Genomic DNA, 19,974 nt, shown 5'->3' with positions numbered 1-19,974 from the left:
TTCTCAAATAATAAAACAATTTTATAAATTTAACAAGGTTTCTGCGGCCCTTCTTAAAATGTCTTAAATTCTTTAAAAATAGTTAAAGGGCATATTGCAGAATGTTTTTTTTTTTTTACAAAATTAATATAACCTTGTATGAAAATACCATATGAAAAGTTAATGCAGGAGGGCACAAATTTAGTAGAAAAGGTCCTTGACCGTTTTTTAAAAGTTTTTATTTTTTTATTTTTTTTTAATCGGGCATATTACGTCACGAGAGGGAATCGTTTGCCGTGCTCTGCGTTTGCTCAGTGCAGAGTAGATTGGTGTTCAATAGGAACGGTTGTGATTTAGTGTATTTTCCGTAACACATTAGGTGTGTTTCGACATCGGCTGTGGCTGGATGTAACCGAGCGGCGAGAGTTGCCGCGTGCAGATGGGGAGGAGCTGAAAATGAAGATGTGAAGTCGTACACTTTATGCTTCCCGTAGTGACTGTTCACGTGGTGTTTGCATACTTTATCACAGCTAAAAGTGAAATAAATGCAATATTTGTCAAATACACAAACGTTTCAGATACGTTTCCATTTAATACTTTATTTACTGCTAAATACAACGTCTGTTTGTACAAGAATAAAGTTCAACAAGCCTATAATATTTAAATACCAATGTAGTAGGGTCTATATTTTTTTATGAGTTTAATTTTGATAAACATGACACAATATTACATCACGACCATGTGAAAAGAGATTTTACTGTTATGAAAACAGATTTGTGAACAGTAGTGGAACTGAAGGTGTTCGAATAAACACGAAACGCACGTGGTAGTTGTCATGTGGTGGATTCGGCCAATTGTGGAGCAGTTGTGTCGTCATCAGAGCTCGTGCAGCCGCTCTGGAGAAGCTGCGCAGAATGAATCAGCCGGCTGCTTTGCAGTGCTTTCGCGGTACTTTGATGGCATACGTAAAGTAATGTGGTGTCGGTGCTGTCTCAAGTCAGACACAATTTCTAACTGGCATACAATCGGTCTGCGCAGCGCTGTGTGAAGTCGAACAAGCCTATTGTATTTCAATTTAATATCGTCACGGTAAATTATTGTGTTTGTGGAGGTTGCAGGTTGTCGAGTCCACAGGTTTCCTAACAAGAAAAAGGACGGTGCATGGAAGCGTTTTGTGCACAGGGTTTCCGCGGGGTCTTAAAAAGTCTAAAATTCTGAACTTTAAATTTAAGGCCTTAAAAAGTCTTAAAAACGGCCAGATTTTCATCCTAGGTCTTAAATTTCATTTAGTCTTAAAAAGTGTTTACCCTCGTTCATTTCCAGAAACGCTGGCCGCAGAAAGTTATTACAAAGTAGCAAAAAAGTATCGAGTTGTAGCCTACAAAGCGGAGCTCTAGCAGGGGTCTCCAACTCGTCGCTCGCGTGCTACCAATAGCTCGTGGCTTGATATGAGCTAGCTCGCCAGAGGCCGTTCACATATCGCGTCTTTTGCACGCTCAAGTTTGTTCAAATGTAGGCGCGTGGCAAGCGCGCTCATAATTGAAGCGACACGCTAATATTTTTACCAGGCGCAACGAGATCTAAACTTTTCAGAATGCCGCAAACGCACCGCAGGTCATGTGACAGGAACCAACCAATCACCCCTTTCCATAACAACATTGAAAGCTCAGTCAACATGAAGGATGGGGGGTGCACCCAAACACTACTAATAAATATAAGCTAATGTGTAAATGTCAGTAATTTATCTTTTTTGACTCATTCTTTTTATAAAAAAATATTTAAAGGCTGAAATATGAGGTTTATCTTTGTATAAAACCTTTTTTGTCAAAACTTTATTTGAACTTGTACATGTTAGTAGATAACATGTTGCAAGACACTCTTTTAAAATCTGGCCATCATTTTTAATGGTATTTTAATGTTTACGTGAACAAAAAGTGCATATTGATGCTAATCAATTTGTTATTTGCTGTTTTTCGGCATAAAACTTGTTGAATTGACTTCATTCTGTAGTATTAGTACTTTTTGAACAGGATTCTGTGATAACCGTGATAATTTTGGTCACTTTAATCATCTCATCATTTCCTCTCTAGTTATGATCAACTATGATCAACTAAAATCAACAATAATTGTGTTTTTACAGTATAATATGCAAAAGTACAATTTTCTATTCAAAAATATCTACCTCTCCCTCTCTCTCACACACACACATCAGATAATCATAGATAGATAGAAAGATAGATAGATAGATAGATAGATAGATAGATAGATAGATACTCTAATGATCCTGAGGTAACTATCTATCTAACTTGGATAATGCGTCGTGTAGGTCTTAAATTTCAATCTTTATGGTCTTAAAATGCATTAAAAAGGTCTTAAATTTGACTTACTGAAACCTGCAGAAACACTGTGTGCAGGTGAAGAGACTGTACTTCTTATGCATCTGCTTCGAAAAACGCGGTAGTGTGTAGCGTTCACTTTAGACCGGAAGATTATCATCCTGGCAATATGATGGAGTTCAACAGAGTCAGACACTGTACATCAAGTCTGGGGGTGACATTCTCCACTAAAGCCCAGTAACGTTATGCTTCCACCTCCCTGAGTCTCTGCAGCACTGCCTTTCCTCAGCTGTCACCATGGCCTCGCATTTCCCTCATAAGCACCTATGAAACGAAAATGTGTATTAGGAAAATGTTTATCTCTCCCTCTCACCCTCTCTCTCCTCTGGTGATAAGAAACTGCTATATCACGTAACGTTAGTGTGGACGGATATTAACGAGTGTGACATACTCCATACTGATGATCAAAGCATATTAGTTTCTGTTAATGGTAAATATCAATACTCCTAGATGACCAACACCAGCTTTGCTATTGCCTGATACATGATAATAATCTGTACAATATTCTGATCTGAGCATAGTGTTACATATCGTCAGCTAACGTATATCTATGAACTAACACTGGTCTCTCACCAAGACACCTGCCCTGTTCTCCACTGGTTCTCCTCACACCAAAACTCAATAGGGGTTATGCGGAACGCCCAACGTTCGAACCGGAAAACAGGTATAAGCATTTCCGGTTTGCACTACTGTACGCATCTGCAGCGGTAGGTGATCTCTGAGGTAACTTATTTGTCGCTTTTTTAGAATACAATTCTTATTTCTGTTTTAATTAAAATGTCACGAATGCTGAAGTATCAGAAATTTTTTTATATAAAAAAATAAAATGCAGTCTTCATTTGATTGTTTTAATTGTCTGCAAGCAAATATAAAAGGTTAAACTACTATGATAGCATACAAGTCTAAACTAACTTACTGATAGCTAGCTAACTCTACATCGGGTGCCATTAGCAAAAGCTACATATACTACCTTGCATACCTTCATAATCATGAATAAATGAGGAGGCATAAAAACTTAAATCCTTTATCTAACGGAGTACTCGGGGCTCTGGAAGTCCGTTTGGCAATACGATGTACATCTGAAATGGATAGAATGGGTAGCTCCTGTAAACACCGGCTATAAAAGGTCGCCATTCCTACGCTGTGTTTACCTCAGTAGCTGACGACCGGAAGTAGTTATATCTGTTTTATAGAACCCGGAAGGATGTTGCGCATAACCCCTATTTGTTTCCTCTGACCATTGTTCGGTCTAATCCTGGCCTGTCCCTGCTCCCTTGGCCACATAGCAGGCTCATAATTGTATGGCTGTGGTCCGTCATACGAGTAAACATTTACAATTTCCTCAGCGTCCAAACTGTCATTGCAATCCATTGTTTTCCTATTGTTTAAATTGGCCGCACTCTCTCCCGTTACATCACTTCCGGTTTGGTATTTTTAAGATGCGGAAGTAAAATTTTCTCACAAAAACGACTCAAGAAGCCTTAATAGTGTATATACAGTGCTATGCATAAGTTTAGACACCCATGCTAAAGTTGACTAAAAAGAGGAATAAAAAATCATTATTTGGAAATTGAACTTAATGCCTTAATTTAAAAAATTAGGAAAAATCCAACCTTTAAGGACACCAATTTTCTTTGTGAATGAATAATGTATCGTAAATAAATAAATGTTCTTCCTTAAAATACAGGGTGCATAAGTTTGGACACCCCTATGTTAAATTCCCATAGAGGCAGGCAGATTTTTATTTTTAAGTATTTTTTTTAATTTATTTTTTAGGATACTATGCATCCTGATAAAGTTCCCTTGGCCTTTGGAATTAAAATAGCCGCACATCATCACATAGCCTTCACCATACCTAGAGATTGGCATGGGGTACTTTCCATAAGATCATCTCTCAGTGCAAATCAAACTAGCTATTAGGCTAACTGAAATAAAACCATGCCAATCTCTAGGTATGGTGAAGGCTATGTGATGATGTGGGGCTATTTTAATTCCAAAGGCCAAGGGAACTTTATCAGGATGCATAGTATCCTAAAAAAAAAATAAAAAAAAATACTTAAAAATAAAAATCTGCCTGCCTCTATGGGAATTTAACATAGGGGTGTCCAAACTTATGCACCCTGTATTTTAAGGAAGAACATTTATTTATTTACGATACATTATTCGTTCACAAAGAAAATTGGTGTTCTTAAAGGTTGGATTTTTCCTAATTTTTTAAATTAAGGCATTAAGTTCAGTTTCCAAAAGATGATTTTTTATTCCTCTTTTTAGTCAACTTTAGTATGGGTGTCTAAACTTATGCATAGCACTGTATTTAAAGAAAATCTATACAATGACTCACTGGGGGCTGTTATTAAACTTCTAAACGCTATGATTTAACCCTCTGGGCTTCTTCGTAAAATAGTCACACTTAGCTTCCTCCCGCCCGAAAACGGGCGAAGCCTTTAAAATTTTACTTTACTTTTTCCCAGGATAACCAATCAAATATATTTTTGTTCTATAATGTTTTCTGATTATTATTTAGAATTTTTAGAATTTTTTATGATACTTTGCATTAATTATATAATTTTTATGAGCTATTTTTTCCATTAGAATTAATATATATATTTTTATTTTATTTATTTTATTTTATTTTTCAATAAATGCAACATTTCACATCAAAATAGAGTGCAGGCCTAAAAAAAAAAAAAAATTCAAGTGAGAAGAGCGCCATCTAGTGGCTACAAAATGTATTAATTTGTGTCATGTCCTATAACCGCCTATAGGCGGCCTATAGCTTTTTTATTTATTTATTTGATTTATTCCCATTCGGAAAGAAAAAAATGTATTACTAAGCAACCACTGAATGGAACAACACAAATTATATATCATTTTAAAGCTTAGGATCTCAGCTTTTTAATGCATCTAATTACATTTATTAACTCCTAACGAGTGCTGAGTAATCCCTCTAAAACCGAGTGTACCGCCAGCAGGCGCCACCTAGCTGCGAAAATATTCTTTACCATATTTAAAAAAAATCTTGCCTTGATTAACACAAAGTTGATGTCATTTGAAAGCTTAGAGTCTGAACTTTACAGTGAATGTATCCACTTTGAAAAGTTATTTGCTGATAAATAGAATTTCTTTTTTTTCATAATCTATAAAATAATGTACTGCAATGTGTCAAAAACATCATACAGCTCATGAAACATTCTCAGATCATTGAAAATGGCACTTCATTTTTTACAGCATATTATTACAATTAAAATGAGCCCAAAATTAACATAATCTATTGCTTTTATGACAAGATATTCTTCATGGAGAAAAAATTGCCCATGAGGGGGTGTCAAAGACTGTACAAAAAGGATATCTCTTTTCCAAATGCTGTAACTTTTGATTCCTTTATCCAAAAATTATTATTTTTTTATCCAGATGCAGCTAACATGTAGGGGGACTTCACTAAAAAATAATTTTCCTCCTACCTTATTTCCTTCCTGAGTTATTCCATGACAAATAAGAAAGATATGCAAAATCATAATAAAAATTATATATATATATTGTCTTTTATCCGCTGTTTCTTGGCAGGACAATGTCCAAATGTAATGTAATTTATATTTTCAAAAAATTTAAAAAGAGTTCTTTCAAACGATACCTACCTTTTGACTCTCCTTGCTATAGTTTTGGAGTTATTATGATTATATAATTTTTATATAGTTTGGGGCAAAATTTGCTGTTTCAGTCTTACCAGTTCATTTCTCTCTGTGTGTTTGTGTGTGTTGGTGTGTGTAGGGGGGGGGGGGGGGGTGTCTTATTTGCACTCTTGATGTTTTAGAGTGTCACCCCTTCATTGCTGTACACTTTTTTTCAGCACAGTGGCTGATCTGTAGCTTGTACTACCAAAAGTTTCTCTGAGTTTTCCTATTTTTTCATATTTCCCATTCATTTCCTATGTCGCCCGTTTTCGGGCGGGAGGAAGCTAAGTGTGACTTTTTTTTTTACGACCCTTTAACATATCAGAATCATCTCCTTGATTTTTTGTGTGTGTTCATATAGGTAATAAAACAAAAGTCACCAAGTTTCACCCCCATCCGATGAAGCAAAAAAATTAAACAATTCGAAACGTTCAAGTTTTCGCCCGTTTTCGGGCGAAGAAGCCTTAATTAAATAAAAATGTTCTCTATATGGTCAGTAAGTAAAATGTGCTGCCTGTTGCACATTCAAGCTTGTATACACTCACCTAAAGGATTATTAGGAACACCAGTTCAGAATGTTTGGAAATGTAAACTGATATTTCCTACTGACACACTACAGCAAAAGATATAAATAACTGACTTACAACCATTTTTGGGGACATTTTTGGGGTGGGGATATTAACATGCCTAAGACTTTTGCACAGTACTGTGTATATATAAATATATATATATATATTAGTGGTGGGCCGTTATCGGCGTTAACGTGCTGCGTTAACGCGAGACTCTTATCGCACGATAAAAAAAATATCGCCGTTAATCTATTCTCCAAGTTGGGTTGGGAGCTGGTTCTATACTACACAAGCTATGATGAGGCAATCTACCCGCGGCCGCGAGGTACACCCGGCTGCAACGCATCATATTCGTCGTCATCTTAAAGGGGGGGTGAAATGCTCATTTTCACTCAATCTCCTGTTAATCTTGAGTACCTATAGAGTAATATTGCATCCTTCATATCTCCAAAAAGTATTTTGTTTTATTAAATTTTTAACAGAAAGATAGGCTGTACCGAGTCTTTCCGGAAAAAACCGAGCGGCTGGGGGCGGGCCGTGTGGGCGAAGCTTAGCTGTGCTAACGCGCCAAGCTAGTGACAACACACAGAGACATTTGTTCAACAAACAGTTTTACTCACCGTCCGGTTCCAACGCACGACCGCGAACCTTTATCATTGTGACTGCTCGATCCTTAAGCATTAGACGATCTGCAAATCCGTAGATCTGGGCTTTGTTTATAAAACAATTATCGTCGAAATGCAGGGAACAACAGTCTTTACACAACTCCGTTTATGCTCAGGAAAACAAACTCCATCCACGGGTTCCTTAACGCTGGGTTCTTTGGGAATCTGTGCAGGGTTGTCTTGCCCTGGCAACCAAAAACACACTTCTTTGGTGACATTGACTTCCCAAAAGCCGGGCAGGGCGCTTTGATGGCGAACTGCTTTCACTCTCTTGCTCTAGTCTACGAGTGCGCGCGCGGCCGCGACCTTACCGGAGAAGTGCCCTTAGGACCCATATAAGGAAATTCCGCCCTATCTTACGTAAGACAGAGCCATACTCGAAAAAAACTTTCCGAAACTTGTGACAAACCGGAAGGAGTATTTTTGGAACAAAAATACTCCTTCAAACGTACAACTTAGTTTTTGAAACTTTGTCCATGTTTAGCATGGGAATCCAACTCTTTACCAGTGTAAAAAACTCAGTATGCATGAAATAGCATTTCACCCCCCCTTTAAGTAAACACGGCTGAAAGTGAAAGCTGGTGATGGTGAAAAAGATCGGTGCAACATCCATTATTTGGACTTGGTTCGGATTTAAGCCGTCCGACGAGCAGCAGCAAACTATATAGACAGAGTGTGTGGTGTAACAGTTCGGTAAGTTAACACACGACTAATCCGTTCTACCACCTCAAATTCAAAACGAAACATATCACTGAATACCAGCTCGCGCGTATTATTCCCAATATATCTTAGTGGTGTAGCACATAATCTCTGTCTGCGCCCGATTTTAAGAATCGTTGTTGTGTTTCTTTTTAACTGAAAAGACATCAGTTAGACAATATTCTAATTTTAAATTTGGGGTTTCATAAGCTCCAAGCCATAATAAACATTAGACCTACTTAAGTCTCTGCAGCTAGTGTACTTAAATTTTATTTATCTGCAAATTTATGTTGTATACTTACAGTTTTGCACAATATATGTTCTCAAAACTACATACACCCTTAAAAAAACAAAAAACAAAAAAAAAAAAACATTTAGCAGTTGTTTAGCAGGGTCTGTGTAACCTGTTCTGAAATGGATTTATTATAATATATATCGTTATCGCAAGAGGCTGCAATGTATATCACAATATGGATTTTAGGCCATATCGCCCATCCCTAATTGATAGCCTATAGTAGCTGATAATAACATAGGCCTACCTAATGTTGCCTACGGACGGTAACAGTACAGTAGTCATTATTTGGGTAGCACACATATTCTGAATGCCTTCGGCAGAATTCAAATGAGCCATTTAATCTAGATTAATTTCAAAATTAATCTAGATTAATCTAGATTAAAAAAAAAAATCTATGCCCACCTCTAATATATATATATATATATATATATTAGTGGTGGGCATAGATTATTTTTTTTAAATCTAGATTAATCTCACTGTAATCTTGGAATTAATCTAGATTAATCTAGATTAAAATGGCTCATTTGAATTCTGCCGAAGGCATTCAGAATATGTGTGTGCTACCCAAATAATGACTAAAGGGCACGTGTTTCTTAAATACAAAGTGACATTTAAAAGAACTTGTGAAGAAATGCCAGATATATATATATATTTTTATTAAAACTAACATAATAAAGTATGATTTTTTTATTTTTTTTATTTTACTTTGAGCAATGATGGAGCTATAATAGACTCTTCTTATGAGCATATAAAACAAAACAGCTCCTTGGAAAAAATGAAATGTAGCCTAATATTGTAGTAGTTATAAACAAAGGTCTATTTTTAGTTCAGATTAACATTTGAGGGCAGCAATTTTATTCAGAATGTCAAAATAAAACCAACGTAATGTTACTTGAAAGCATTATAGCCTACTATTCCTGCCAAACCTCCATGGTTGCAGTTAGTGTTACTACAGTAAATCCATGGTGAATGTTGCTGATCTGTGGACACTGGATAGTTCATTCATGGCACAATGTTTCTTCCTGGCTTACGCACAGTTTGATCCGTTAATAACGGAGAAATGTGAATGTTTCTCACTAGCGATGTTATTACTTAAGTAGCGAATTCAAATTATTTATTTACTGGATCTCTTGAACACGATCGGCTCGCGCTGCACTGGTCCAAACTGATAAACGGTCCTTCAACCACACAATAACGAGCAGTTTCATTCCGCTTGCATTACGTTTGCCATTTGATGTCGGACAATGTTGTGGTCGCGCCAGGCAGCGTCTCTTACATTATGAGCGCGCTTGCCACGCGCGACCGACCCGCCTACATTTGAAATAACGAAATTTTGGTCGGCAGGAAAAATGGTCCAACGAACAGTTCGGTTTGAAAATGCGTACCGAACACCGAAACGAATCCGCGCTAAAACATCAAAGTGAAAGTCATCATCGCTTGCGTAGTATAGACCCAGCTCCCAACCCAACTTTGAGAATAGATTAACGGCGATATTTTTTTTATCGCCCGATAAGAGTCTCACGTTAACGCCGATAACGGCCCACCACTAATATATATATATATATATATATATATATATATATATATATATATATATATATTAGAGGTGGGCATAGATTAATTTTTTTAATCTAGATTAATCTAGATTAATTTTGAAATTAATCTAGATTAATCTAGATTAAAATGGCTCATTTGAATTCTGCCGAAGGCATTCAGAATATGTGTGCTACCCAAATAATGACTATAAAAGTAAGTCTTTGAGAACGGGTTTCTCAAGACAGGTGGCGCATTAGACCAGGGGCTCATCTCCTGTTTCCAAAATGCATCACAAACTGCTTGAGAAAGCTGTTCTACTCATAGACTGTAAAAGGTTACTACTGTACTGTTACCGTCCGTAGGCAACATTAGGTAGGCCTATGTTATTATCAACTACTATAGGCTATCAATTAGGGATGGGCGATATGGCCTAAAATCCATATTGTGATATACATTGCAGCCTCTTGCGATAACGATATATATTATAATAAAACCATTTCAGAACAGGTTACACAGACCCTGCTAAACAACTGCTAAATTTTTTTTTTTTTTTTTTTTTTTTTTTTGAAAGGGTGTATGTAGTTTTGAGAACATATATTGTGCAAAACTGTAAGTATACAACATAATTTTGCAGATAAATAAAATTTAAGTACACTAGCTGCAGAGACTTAAGTAGGTCTAATGTTTATTATGGCTTGGAGCTTATGAAACCCCAAATTTAAAATTAGAATATTGTCTAACTGATGTCTTTTCAGTTAAAAAGAAACACAACAACGATTCTTAAAATCGGGCGCTTTTAATAAAAAGAGATTATGTGCTACACCACTCACTAAGATATATTGGGAATAATACGCGCGCGCTGGTATTCAGTGATATGTTTCGTTTTGAATTTGAGGTGGTAGCAGAACGGATTAGTCGTGTGTTAACTTAACGAACTGTTACACCACACAGTCTACGTCGGACGGCTTAAATCCGAACCAAGTCCAAATAATGGATGTTGCACGGATCTTTTACACCAGCTTTCACTTTCAGCCGTGTTTACTTAAGATGACGACGAATATGATGCGTTGCAGCCGGGTGTTCCTCGCGGCCGCGGGTAGATTGCGTCATCATAGCTTGTGTAGCTTGAGCCAGCTCCGCTCCCAACAACCCAACTTGGAGAATAGATTAACGGCGATATTTTTTTTAACGGCCCACCACTAATATATATATATATATATATATATATATATATTAAAAACATCCATTTTGTAACAAATTTCTAAATAATTAGAAAGTAAAAAACATTTGTTGCACCTTGATGCACTTCGATACCCTAGTTCTTCACAAAGTCATCTGGTTCTAGTTTGATAATAAAGGAGTGGATAGTTCATCATTAACTGATATCATCATTGACTGTTAAAGGGGGGGTGAAATGCTATTTCATGCATACTGAGTTTTTTACACTGGTAAAGAGTTGGATTCCCATGCTAAACATGGACAAAGTTTCAAAAACTAAGTTGTACGTTTGAAGGAGTATTTTTGTTCCAAAAATACTCCTTCCGGTTTGTCACAAGTTTCGGAAAGTTTTTTTCGAGTATGGCTCTGTCTTACGTAAGATAGGGCGGAATTTCCTTATATGGGTCCTAAGGGCACTTCTCCGGTAAGATCGCGGCCGCGCGCGCACTCGTAGACTAGAGCAAGAGAGTGAAAGCAGTTCGCCATCAAAGTGCCCTGCCCGGCTTTTGGGAAGTCAATGTCACCAAAGAAGTGTGTTTTTGGTTGCCAGGGCAAGACAACCCTGCACAGATTCCCAAAGAACCCAGCGTTAAGGAACCCGTGGATGGAGTTTGTTTTCCTGAGCATAAACGGAGTTGTGTAACTGTTAGACTGTTTGTTCCCTGCATTTCGACGATGATTGTTTTATAAACAAAGCCCATATCGACGGATTTGCAGATCGTCTAATGCTTAAGGATCGAGCAGTCACAATGATAAAGGTTCGCGGTCGTGCGTTGGAACCGGACGGTGAGTAAAACTGTTTGTTGAACAAATGTCTCTGTGTGTTGTCACTAGCTTGGCGCGTTAGCACAGCTAAGCTTCGCCCACAGGGCCCGCCCCCAGCCGCTCGTTTTTTTCCGGAAAGACTCGGTACAGCCTATCTTTCTGTTAAAAATTTAATAAAACAAAAGACTTTTTGGAGATATGAAGGATGCAATATTACTCTATAGGTACTCAAGATTAACAGGAGATTGAGTGAAAATGAGCATTTCACCCCCCCTTTAACAAAATGGCAGTGGCTATTCACACTAAGTGAAAATAGCAATAGATTCTATTTACACTAAGGGTGTATTCACACCTGCCTTGTTTGGTTCGATTGAATCGAACTCTAGTTCGTTTCCACCCTTGGTGCGGACCTTTTGGACAGGTGTGAATACAGCAATCGAACTCGGGTGCGGACCAAACAATCGAACCGAGACCCAGCTGAAGAGGTGGTCTCGGTACGGTTCCAAACGAACTCTGGTACGGTTCGTTTACGGTGTGAACATGAACCGACCCAACTGCAGAAAACTGCGTCTTTTTATTTGACTGCTCTTATGAGGATACTTAACAAAACTGACATTTTGGCATAATGTTGTCTTATTATACAGACATCCCAAGTCTCCCGGAAGTTCCGGGAGTCTCCCGCATCTCGATAGCGGCTCCATGTTTCCCGCAAATCAGTTAAAATCTCCGCGAATCTAGAGAGAGCGAGCGAGCAAGAGCGCGCGCACGGCAGAGAGAGGGAGCTAGTGACCTTGCGTGTGTGCGCTAGTGTGTCTCACGAAGCGCATGTAACGACCCAAGCAATCAATTGTAAGTGCGGGCGGGCTTTTATCTATACCATATAGTTTCTTCATATTGCGTTTGTAGAGAATAACACCAAATCAGTAAAATAACAAATATTACATTACGAAATATCTCCATGCTGAGCCTGTTTGTGCACTTCCTGCTTTTCCCTGCTTGAGAATTCCTGTCCAATGAATGGACGACCTTAGCACACGTGTGGTTTTGTTTACACATTTTGGTTCACTTGCAAAAAGAGCAGTGTGAAAGCGAACCGTACCAAACAAAAAAAATCAACATTCTATTTGGTCCGGACCAAAGCAAGCGAACTATCGGACTTTCCTGGTGTGAATACACCCTAAGTTAGCATATTTTCTTAGCAGTAGATGCTATTTACACTAAGTGAAAATAGCAATAGATTCTATTTACACTATGTAAAAATATTGACAAATGATATATGCAAATGACATTGCAATAAGTGTAAATATTAGTTATGCTATTAATACTTATAAATAGTAGCAAATACCATTTGCAGCTCAATGTTGTTGTACGTTAAACGGTATGCAGAGGTGGGTAGAGTATCCAAAAACTGTACTCAAGTAAAAGTACAAGTAATTATAGAAATATTTACTCAAAGTAAAAGTAAAAGTAATAATCTTAATAGTTACTTGAGTAAGAGTAAAAAAGTATCCAATGAAAAAACTACTCAAGTAGTGAGTAACTAGTTACTTCGGATCATATAGGCCTATATATATATATATATATATATGTATGAAGACTTCATGATGCAAAAGCCTCTGAGTGCCATCTGAAATTTTCTTCTAAAACAATCATTTGTATCAAGCTCGTATATTTAAGTTCAGTAATTTCACTTTAATGACAATTAATAGGTAGGCTACTTTTCATTGCCATTTAAGTGTGAACATAAACATACAAGCTTGATAAAAAATGCTCTTTTAGAAGAAAATTTCAGATGGTACTTAGAGGCTTTTGCCTCTGAAGTCGTCATATATATAAAATGATATTATTTAGATTTTGTTTATTTAAATGACTATTATTATCAGCTATCTTTTCAACAAAAACAGAAGAGAGACGTAAGCATTATTTCTGCCATCTGTATAGCTCGAAAATCATTGCCTGTCCTATGGTTTATATAATAGTACAATAGTAGTTTATATAACAGTATAATAGTAACTTATACAACTACATTTGGATTATTAGACAATGTAGAAATAAAGTGAATCTGCAGAGTGTTGCATTCAAAGGTATTGACAGAGAAGAGTTAAAAACTCTTCACATGCTCGCGCTCATGACTGCTACTGAACATCTGAACACAAAAAAACAAAAACAAATAAAAGTACATCGACGGATCTTCTTCTGACTGTTCTCCAAAATATAATCAAATGTATATTTCTGCAAGCATGTTTAAACTGGTGAACTGTCTACGGCAGGCAAAGGCATTCGTTTTCAAGTCGAGTTCGCAAGCCACTGCGCAACGATACACACAATACCGCGGGATGGCGGGTGTTCATAAACTGTGAACAATGGTAGCTTCATTTAATGTAAATTAATGTATATGTCAAAAAAACGGGTAATGTCATACTTTCTAGTATCGTGGCGTAATAATGGCGAATGGCGTTTGGTTGTAAAATGTATTACCTGAGTGAAATGAAATCGAATATATCGTCCTGACTCCTGTGGAATCATTCATTTACAGAAAGCTTACGAAGATGTTCAAGTTCAACTAATAAAGATCTTCATCGCTGGCAAAAATATGATGCATTTGAAGATTTGCTCTCACTTGACTGTACTGTAGGTACACTGCCACTTTATCTAACGCTCTTGATGTGCCTCCGAGTCCAGTGTGAATTGAAATCGCTTCAGATGATTCAGTGCGTGCAGGAACTGAACAGATCATTCAAACTGATTCGCGAACCGATTTAGACAGATCTGCCAACTTGTTTGATGAAGTCTTTGAACAGAATCGACTCAAAAGAGTCATTCATTTGTGAATTGAGCATCGCTCAAGTCCAGAAAATAAGATACAGCGCGCTTGGAATAAACTACGCATTTAACAACACATATTGCATTAAAATAAAGTAACGAGAGGAACATCACCCAATGTAACGAAGTAAAAGTACAGTTTTTTCATTAGAAATGTACTCGAGTAAAAGTAAAAAGTACCCACATTCAAATCTACTCTTAAAAGTAAATTTTTTCTAAAAAAGTACTCAAGTAAATGTAACGAAGTAAATGTATTTCGTTACTACCCACCGCTGACGGTATGCAATAATACAATTTATTATATGGATGCTACCTTATTGGGACAGTTAAGCCCTCTCTACACCTACCCCTACCCGATAAACATTTTATTATTAAACACACCTTAGACACTTTATTTCCACTTTTCTAATTTTTTTTCATATTTATTGAACATAAATGCCTTTCAGATCTGATATGTGATGGGAAAAGGGAGTGGTGCGGACTTGCCTTTCTTCCTCGCGCCTTGCCCCAACACTATTGCTACTGTTGACAATCTAGTGACAACCTAGCATCTTCTGAAATTTTGTCTGGCCCAACCAGACGTCAGAGGGCAGAGTTAGTGTAAATGGCCTCTGCCAACAAGGTGGGGTATTTGCACAGTGTAAATAGCAGAGGTGGGTAGAGTATCCAAAAACTGTACTCAAGTAAAAGTACAAGTACTTATAGAAATATTTACTCAAAGTAAAAGTAAAAGTAATAGGCTAATCTTAATAGTTACTTGAGTAAGAGTAAAAAAGTATCCAGTGAAAAAACTACTCAAGTAGTGAGTTACTAGTTACTTCGGATCATATAGGCCTATATATATATTATATATATATATATATATATATATATATATATATATATATATATATATACACTGCTCAAAAAAATTAAAGGAACACTTTGAAAACACATCAGATCTCAATGGGGAAAAATATCATGCTGGATATCTATACTAATATGGACTGGGTAATGTGTTATGAACGAAAGGATGCCACATCGTTTGATGGAAATGAAAATGATCAACCTACAGAGGATTGAATTCAAAGACACCCCGGAAATCTAAGTGAAAAAAAAATGATGCAGCAGGCTTGTCAATTTTGCTGAAATTTCATTGCAGCAACTCAAAATGGTACTCAGTAGTTTGTATGGCCCCCACGTGCTTGTATGCATGCCTGACAACGTCGGGGCATGCTCCTAATGAGACGACGGATGGTGTCCTGGGGTATTTCCTCCCAGATCTGGACCAGCGCATCACTGAGCTCCTGGACAGTCTGAGGTGCAACCAGGTGATGTCAGATGGACCGAAACACAATGTCCCAGAGGTGTTCTATTGGACGTAGGTCAGTTGAGCGTGGTGGCCCTTCAATGGTATCATTCCTTCATCCTCCAGGAACTGCCTGCATGCTCTCGCCACATGAGGCCGGGCATTGTTGTGCACCAGGAGGAACCCAGGACCCACTGCACCAGCATAGGGTCTGACAATGGATCCAAGGATTTCATCCCGATACCTAATGGCAGTCAGGGTGCCATTGTCTAGCCTGCAGAGGTCTGTGGAGGTCATGGATATGCCTCCCCAGACCATCACTGACCCACCACCAAACCGGTCATGCTGAACGATGTTACAGGCAGCATAACATTCTCCACGGCTTCTCCAGACCCTTTCCTGTCTGTCACGTGCTCAGGGTGAACTTGCTCTCATTTGTGAAAACCACAGGGCACCAGTGGCGGACCTGCCAATTCTGGTGTTCAATGGGAAATGCCAATCGAGCTCCCTGGTGCTGGGCAGTGAGCACAGGGCCCACTAGAGGACGTCGGGCCCTCAGACCACCCTCATGAAGTCTGTTTCTGATTGTTTGGTCAGAGACATTCACACCAGTGGCCTGCTGGAGGTCATTTTGTAGGGCTCTGGCAGTGCTCATCATGTTCCTCCTCGCACAAAGGAGCAGATACCGGTCCTGCTGATGGGTTAAGGACCTTCTACGGCCCTGTCCAGCTCTCCTAGAGTAGCTGTCTGTCTTCCTGGAATCTCCTCCATGCTCTTGAGACTGTGCTGGGAGACACAGCAAACCTTCTGGCAATGGCATGTATTGATGAGCCATCCTGAAGGAGCTGGACTGCCTGCACAACCTCTGTAGGGTCCAGGTATTGCCTCATGCTACCAGTAGTGACACTGACCCTAGCCAAATGCAAAACTGGTGAAAAACAGTCCAAAAAGATGAGTAGGGAAAAAATGTCAGTGGCCTCCACCTGTAAAACCATTCCTGTTTTGGGGGTTGTCTCACTGTTGCCCATCTAGTGCACCTGCTGTTAATTTCATTAACACTAAAGCAGCTGAAACTGATTACCAACCCCCTGTTACTTAACTGACCAGATCAATATCCCAGGAGTTTAACTGACTTGATGCTATTCTCTGATTAAAATGTGTTCCCTTTATTTTTTTGAGCAGTGTATATATATATATATATATGTATATGTATGAAGACTTCATGATGCAAAAGCCTCTGAGTGCCATCTGAAATTTTCTTCTAAAAGAGCATTTTTATCAAGCTCGTATATTTAAGTTCAGTAATTTCACTTTAATGACAATTAATTTAGGTACTTTTCATTGCCATTTAAGTGAAATAACAACATAAACATACAAGCTTGATAAAAATGCTCTTTTAGAAGAAAATTTCAGATGGTACTTAGAGGCTTTTGCCTTTGAAGTCGTCATATAAAATGATTTTATTTAGATTTTTTTTTAATGACTATTTAAATGACTATTATTATCATAAGTAGGCCTAGCTGTCTTTGCAACAAAAACAGAAGAGAGGCGTAAGCATTATTTCTGCCATCTGTATAGCCCGAAAATCATTGCCTGTCCGTTGGTTTGTATAATAGTAACTTATACAACTACATTTGGATTATTAGACAATGTCGAAATAAAGTGAATCTGCAGAGTGTTGCATTCAAAGGCATGTAATTGACACAGAGAAGAAATAGTTAAAACTCTTCACATGTGCTCGCGCTCATGACTGCTACTTAACATCTGAACACAAAAAAAACAAAACAAATAAAAGTACATCGACGGATCTTCTTCTGTCTGTTCTCCAAAATATAATCAAATGTATATTTCTGCAAGCATGTTTAAACTGGTTAACTGTGTCTACGGCAGGCAAAGGCATTCGTTTTCAAGTCGAGTTCGCACGCCACTGCGCAACAATACACACAAACTACCGCGGGATGGCGGGTGTTCATAAACTGTGAACAATGGTAGCTTATTTAATGTATAAATTAATGTATATGTCCAAAAAACGGGTAATGTCATACTTTCTAGTAGTGCTATCGTGGCCTAATAATCTGTTTGGTTGTAAAATGTATTACCTGAGTGAAATGAAATCGAATATATCGTCCTGTGGAATCATTAATTCACAGACAGCTTACGAAGATGTTCAACTAATAAAGATCTTCATCGCTGGCAAAAATATGATGCATTTGAAGATTTGCTCTCACTGACTGTACTGTAGGTCCACTGCCACTTCATCTAACGCTCTTGATGTCCTTAAATCTTCCTGTTACGACTCTGAGTCGAGTGTGAATTGAAAGCGCTTCAGACGATTCAGTGCGTGCAGGAACTGAACAGATCATTCAAACTGATTCGCGAACCGATTTAGACAGATCTAACTTGTTGTTTGGTGAAGTCTTTGAACAGAATCGACTCAAAAGAGTGATTCATTTGTGAATTGAGCATCGCTCAAGCCCAGCAAAAAGATACAGCACGCTTGGAATAAACTACGCATTTAACAACACATATTGCATTAAAATAAAGTAACGAGAGGAACGTCGCCCAAGGTAACGAAGTAAAAGTACAGTTTTTTCATTAGATTTTGAAACACCTTGAAGGTGCAGCTTGGACACATCTTCAGTGAAGGACCCAGGGTCATAGGGTGTTTCGGGTCTTTGATCTTCAGACACCCTCACCTGGGCGACCCAACCGGGGTTGATCAGGCCCCGGTTTGTGTCCAAGCAGCGCGCTACTCCATACTTCTCCCCTTTTGATCCACAACCACCTAGAGGCTTTTTCGGCGGCCTCACTGATGTTTTTGGTGGCTCTTCTTTCACGCAACCCTCTGATGCCAAGGAGCCTGAATGCCCGATGCACAGATTGACTTAGAAAGCCCCTGCAGCCCACTTCTATTGGCTCACAGCGGGACCTCCATCCTCTCCCTCTGCATGCCTCAACCAGCTCAAGATATTTGGCCTTCTTCCTTTTGTAAGCCTCCTCCATCCTGTCCTCCCAGGGGACAGTAAGCTCCAATAGCACAACTTGCTTTGTTGAGTCAGATGTTAAGACCAGATCTGGCCTCAGTGACGTCCTTGCTATGTGCTCTGGGAACTTTAACTGCCTCCCAAGGTCCGCATGCAACTGCCAGTCACGGGCCATGGCTAGCAGTCCAGTTGAGGCCTTACGTTCTCCCTGAGGTTTCTCCCCTGCCCTGACAAAGGAGATGTTGTGCCTCACTGGGACTTGATGTTTAGACTCCCGGATTGCGGTGCAGATGGTGTCCGCTACTGCCTTCAGCACCTGGTTATGGCGCCACGTGTACCTCCCCTCTCCTAGTGCTTTAGGGCAGCAGCTCAGGACGTGCTCCAGGGAACCATAAGCTGGGCACAGAGGGTTAGATGGACTTGGGAGGACATCATACACCGACTGGATCAGGAACTTAAGTCTTGCGGGTTCAGACTTCCATAGTTCTGTCCAGGTGATCTTCCGGGCAGATGCATGATTCCAATTAGCCCAGGCTCCTTGCTGGCGCATTGCCACGGTCCTACTGAGGCGTTCCTCCTCCACCTCTGCACGAATCTCTCCCTGCACCATCTGGCGTCTCTCTCGTCCTTGGGCTTTGTCGTAGCGTGGTTTTGTGTTGCTACCTAGACCAGCTCTACCAACTGCCACAGAGCCAACTAAGACACTATGTCTCAGTCTCGCTTCTGCCTGGTCGACTGCCTCTTGCGCTCGCCATTTCCTCCCAGTTCTGACCGTGATGCCGGCGGAAGAGACTCTGATGTCAGCAGAGTCTCTGTAAAGCAACACCTCCCTGGCTCTGGTGACTTTGAACTCCTCGGTCAGGCCAGTAAAGGGAAGCTGCAGCTTCTTGTTGTGCCCATACAGAGCAATGCTGCTCAGGCTCTTCGGCAGACCCAGCCATCTACGCAGGTATTGGCTGATATTGCGTTCAAAGCCCTCCACACTGGTTACTGGGACTTCGTAAATCAGTAGTGGCCATAGGAGTCTTGGCAGGATACCATGCTGGTATAGAAATGTACTCGAGTTAAAGTAAAAGTACAAGTAAA

General features: G+C 39.0%; 1 protein-coding gene across 3 annotated transcripts in view; it reads left to right on the top strand.

The window, feature by feature from the left end:
- Positions 1 to 19,974, top strand: part of lztfl1 (leucine zipper transcription factor-like 1) — a 37,817-nt gene that overhangs the window by 1,536 nt on the left and 16,307 nt on the right. The window lies entirely within an intron of this gene.

The sequence above is a fragment of the Squalius cephalus genome, assembly GCF_949319135.1.
Source record: "Squalius cephalus genome assembly, chromosome: 25".
In the NCBI taxonomy this organism is placed as follows: domain Eukaryota; kingdom Metazoa; phylum Chordata; class Actinopteri; order Cypriniformes; family Leuciscidae; genus Squalius; species Squalius cephalus.
The sequence above is the reverse complement of the archived record's forward strand: the minus strand, read 5'-3'. Positions and strand labels throughout refer to the sequence as shown.